This window comes from Sorex fumeus, unplaced genomic scaffold (genome assembly GCF_029834395.1).
Source record: "Sorex fumeus unplaced genomic scaffold, SorFum_2.1 ptg000008l, whole genome shotgun sequence".
In the NCBI taxonomy this organism is placed as follows: Eukaryota; Metazoa; Chordata; class Mammalia; order Eulipotyphla; family Soricidae; genus Sorex; species Sorex fumeus.
The window spans coordinates 77,497,394-77,502,621 of record NW_026606065.1 but is presented as its reverse complement, the minus strand read 5'-3'; the positions used below and the strand labels follow the sequence as shown (position 1 = coordinate 77,502,621).

The 5,228-nt window shown below is 46.3% G+C and overlaps 1 non-coding gene across 1 annotated transcript; it reads left to right on the top strand.

The window, feature by feature from the left end:
• Window positions 1-4,923: 4,923 nt before the first annotated feature.
• Window positions 4,924-5,027, top strand: LOC130019491 (U6 spliceosomal RNA). The gene has a single exon (XR_008791816.1). It is a non-coding gene; the product is annotated as a U6 spliceosomal RNA (small nuclear RNA).
• Window positions 5,028-5,228: the final 201 nt, after the last annotated feature.

Genomic DNA, 5,228 nt, shown 5'->3' with positions numbered 1-5,228 from the left:
CCCCTTGGAGGGGAGTGGGTTGAGCTTTCCTCCCCGCCCCGACCAGGGCTCCGGCAGCCGAAGACCTCCAGGACCAGCCACCACCATGCTGAGACCACTCTCCGCACACATGAAGGTACTGGCAGAGGGACAAAGTCACGCGGGTTCTGGGGCCGAGACCTCCAAGCCTACTCGAATTGGAGTAGAGCATCTTCCACCCAGATCCTCCAAATTCCAGTAGGCGGGGGTCACACCCACCACCTGGCCCCCTGGCGCCGTGTAATCCCATCAGCGGCCAAGACTCAGAGACTATAAAATCCAGATCCCGGAACCGCAGGGCCACGCGACATCTTATCAGAACTTTTTTTTTATGACATCTTATTGTCTCATTCCTATTTTGGACAAACTTGCAGGCTATCGAATGTAGCCTGCCCACAGGGCAGAGTCTGGCAAACTCCCCGTGGCGTACCAAATATGCCAAATACCAGTAACAATGATGGGTCTCATTCTCCTAAATAGCCTTGAATATGATCTCATGGCTAGGATGAAAGAGACATTACTGGGGCCTGCTCGAGGCAATCGACGAATAACAGGATGATGAATGAATGAATGAATTTCACTTAAATTCATTCCGCATGTTAAGCCTTGGAGGATTTTAACTGGAGCTAACATCGGTCCAGTGGTCAAGGGCCTTGGACTCAATGCTGTTTTAGTGGCAAGGCATTTGTGTACATCAAAATGACTACAGTTGGGGGGGGCTGGAGCTATAGTACAGCGGGTAGGATGTTTGCGTTTCCCGCGGCTGACCAGTATTGGGTATCCCTGGTATTCCATTTGGTCCCCTGAGCATTGCCAGGAGTAATTTCTGAATGCAGAGACAATGAACATTGCAGGATGTCTCTCTCTCTCTCTCTCTCTCTCTCTCTCTCTCTCTCTCTCACACACACACACACACACACACACACACAATTTAAAAAAAAATCAATACAGTTGGGCCAGAGAGATAGTACAGCAGGTAGGGTGTTTGCCTTGTTTGCTTGTGGCTGACCTAGATTCAATCCTGACACTCATATGGTTCCCCGAGCCCAGCAAGGGGAATTCCTAAGTACAGAGCCAGGAGTAGCTACTAAGCACCACTGAGTGTGGCCCCCCCCAAACCAAAAGAACCAAAAAACACTACAGTCAGTTAACATTTCTATAAGAACAGTGCTGCTTATTGAACCCAAGATACTATAGTTTAATTTTAATAAGTGACTTTTAAGAGACAGGCTGGTTGTCTGGGAGGGGACCTGCAGATATGCTGACGCTGGGGGTGGGATTGGAGTTGCAAGATTCTGTGCCTGAAATTCTATTGTTGACAGCTTCGTAAGTCAGAGTGCTTATTTTTTTTTAAAGAGGTAATTTCAAGTTACGTTTTCAAGTGCAGTATCAACTAACAACCATCATCACCTAGATGAATTCAAGTGAAAAAAGGAAGTTAGAAGATTAAGCTGAGAGCAAGTGGAGCTGAGCCAAGAGGTCTGTAGCTAGCAGTGCCAGCACCTTAGCCTGAAACCGGGCACTATGTGTCCCCCACCCTAGCACCTCTGGGTATAGTCTTAGAGGAGCTGGCCTTGATGGGTCTGCGCAGCACTGTAGCCTTGAGCCCTAGCCTGGGACTATTTGAGCACAGGTCTGAACCTGACTGAAAAAAGGGAGGGGAGGACGCCAGCAAATAATAACCCATTAGGAGAGAGAAACTCCTCACATATTCACAATGATTTTTCAGACCAGGTTCTGCCTGAGCTCAATATTCCCTGGATGAAGCTGGGAAGGATCTGGAGCTAGTTAGCGGGAGATGAGATGTTAGGTTAAAAGTTAGATAATGTGGGGCAGAAGCAATAGTACATCAGGTAAGAAATTTGTATTGTACGTGACCCACTGGGCTGGATAATAGCACAGCGGATAGGGCGTTTGCATTGCATATGGCCAGGTAGGCGACCCCGAGTTCAATTCCTCCGCCTTTGATTCCTCTTCCCAGCAAGCTACCGAGAGTATCTCACCGGAAAGGCAAAGCCTGGTAAGCTCTCTGCGACGTATTCGATATGGCAAACACAGTAACAACAAGTCTCACAATGTTATTGGGCCCTCTCGAGCAAATCAATGAACAATGGGAAGACAGTGACAGTGACAGTGAAGTGACCCACCCAAGTTTCATCCTGGCACCACACTAAGCCCACCAGAAGTGGCCCCTAAGCACAGACCATGAGTAAGCCCCCATGTACCACTGGAAGTAGTCCCAAACAAAAATAAATATATACATTATTTTCTTAAGGAGCTAGACAATGATCTTTTACTCTTCTTCCCTGGAGATGGTGGTTTACAGAGATGAATTTTCTGGTGAACTCTTTAGTAATGGGGTGAGCTGATGCTGCAGTGTACTATTCTCTCCCCAGGGAAAGTGAACTTTGCTGGCAAATAAAACCAGGGTAACAATAAAAAGCTATTCAAGTGGAATTGATGAGGGTGAAGGAATCATGATTGGCCAAGAAAGAAGGTTAGGAAGTTACCCGTGGAGATGCAGCACACAGATTTAATTTAATATTGATTTCCATGTCAGGAGGAAGAACCTGGCCTTGCAGGGAAGCAAGCTGTTGTGTAGAAATCTCTTTGATTAGCCTGGCCTGGATGTGACTCTCCTCCTCCGAGGGCCTCTGGAAGGGCTGCTCATTCATTCCAAGCCATGGGAGCTCCCTATAAAGCACGTTCACTCCAGAGTACTGCAGTGTAGTGTCTGGGCGCCCTCAGACATGGGCTTCCTTCCTGAGTCTGATGTTTTTCTTTGTGCCGGCATCAGGATCTTCTCCAAATCTACAACCTGCTCTCAGAAGTGATTCTTCAGAAACACACACTCTTATTTTTGCCTCCTGGACCCCAAGAGTTGTTACTGAATTTTTTCTTTTTGGGTTTGATTTTTCAAAAAAAAAAAAACCCATGTTAGGGGTCCATTTTGGTAGCGTGTTTCCCTTTCAAGTTCTGCAGAAAATGGCGTGATTCAGGGACATCCCTGTCCAGCATGGCAGCTCCTTGCACTTTTGTCAGCACAAACACTCACCCATTCATCGTCTGGCTGCCTGGCCACTGCAAATTATGTGAGTGACACATAAACGGTGCCAGGCCAGGGACAGGTGGGTACACTGGGCTTGGGGCCCGGCCAGCCCTCCTATCATGTAATAAGAAAGCTCTCAAATAAACACAGTGTGATTTAATTGAATTGGAGCTAGGAGATACAGTTTTTACAGAAACTAATTATGGCAGCAGCCTGGCATATTAGTGCGGTAAATCTCGCTGCTGCTGAGCCCTGGAGTGGCTGCCATGTGGTTTATTTGATCTCTTTCCCCTTCTCAGTTTCTTTCATTCCATTTCTCTCCACTTAGCTCCTCTCTCTTATTTCTGGCATGGCATGTAAGAACTTGAAAAAGGGTCCAGGATTCCTCATTCTGGGAGTCCATCTTCAGATCAATAAGCATTTAGGATTCTGCATGAGAATGTGTGTGTGTGTGTGTATGTGTGTGTGTGGTATGTGTGTGTGTGTGTGGTATGTGTGTGTGTGTGTATGAACATGCATATGCATGTACATTGGCTTTCTGTCTGTCTACAAGGAGGATTCAGGCTTGAATTGTTGTAAGGCAGGGAAATGCGGCAGGGAGCAGTAACAACCTTGTGAAAATGATTCAGACAAATGTTATACCTTCTGATAGCTTATCTTGGGCGATATTAGGGTAAGGGTGAGAGATACAAAAAGGGGAAGAGGAGGGATATGAACAACTAGAATTTGAAACATCAGACACTCCTTACTGTGGAATGCTTCCTCCAATCTCTCTTATAATAATGGGTTCACCCCTGTATAAAACAGAAGCTTCCCACTGGGAACGTGAGACAGCCAGCATCTCTGCTGTGTGTAGGGTAGTGGCTGTGTTCTGTAGCAGGAGAGTGGTAGGAGGAAAGGGTGAGCATGCACATTGAGATGTAGCCTACCAGAGGGTTTCCTTCAACCCCTTGCCAGCATAGCTAATCGCAACGTGCTTTACAGCTTGTTCCATACATAAGGAGTGGCAGGCTTTGAAAGCCTCTTACTTTCAACAGGAACCCTAAACTGTATGATCATTTCCCAAGAGGGTACTATTGAGATAGTGAAAAAAAAAAGAATATTGGAATCCAGCACAAATTCAGTTTCACAGTGTCTGGGTTCCAGAATTTTTTTTCTTTTTGGGTCATACCTGGCGTTGCACAGGGGTTACTCCTGGCTCATGCACTCAGGAATTAGTCCTGGCGGTGCTTGGGGGACCATATGGGATGCTGGAAATCGAACCCAGGTCAGCCATGTGTAAGGCAAACGCCCTACCCGCTGTGCTATTGCTCGAGCCCCTGGAGTCCAGAATTTTTAAAGGACATAAGACAGAACAGTATTCGAGGGAGGAAAATGGTCGCCTCCCATTGACATCTGGAAAGTCCTTCCACGTCATATGGAATTATATTCTATACCCCACTCCTCACCCCCCTTTTTGGTAGTGTGGGGGATTAAATCTAGGACCTCACAGATGCAAGGCAAGTGCTCTATCACTAAATTATACCCCCAGCTCACATATCAAATGATTCCAAGCTAGTATCTTAGGGTATAGCTTTTTGGTACCCCATGGAACTCAGAGCCAAAGCTCTGGCCTGAGATCCCCAAATATCATCGATTTGCTCGAGTGGGTCCAGTAACGTCTCCATCGTGAGACTTTGTTACTGTGTTTGGCATATCGGATACACCACGGGGAGCTTGCCAGGCTTTCCCGTGCGGGTGAGATACTCTCAGTAGCTTGCCGGGCTCTCCGAGAGGGGCGGAGGAATCGAACTCGGGTCAGCCATGTTGGCTGTGTGCAAGGCAAATGCCCTACCGCTGTGCTATCTATCGCTCCAGTCCATTCGGCAGCACATATACTAAAATTGGAACGATACAGAGAAGATTAGCATGGCCCCCAAATATCAAGGAAGAGAAAATAACAGAACAGAAAATTTGATTTCTGCTTTATTAGGCTCCTAAATTTAATTTGAATTTTAATTGGTGATATTTCTTTCTAAAGGCACTAACGTCCCTAATATCAGTGCCTGAATTAATACACATTCATTTACTATTAATTAAATTAATATAAAGTTTAATAGAAGATATGTCAGCTGGGGAGATAACTTAATGGGCTTGAGTACACACACCTTCTATTAATGAG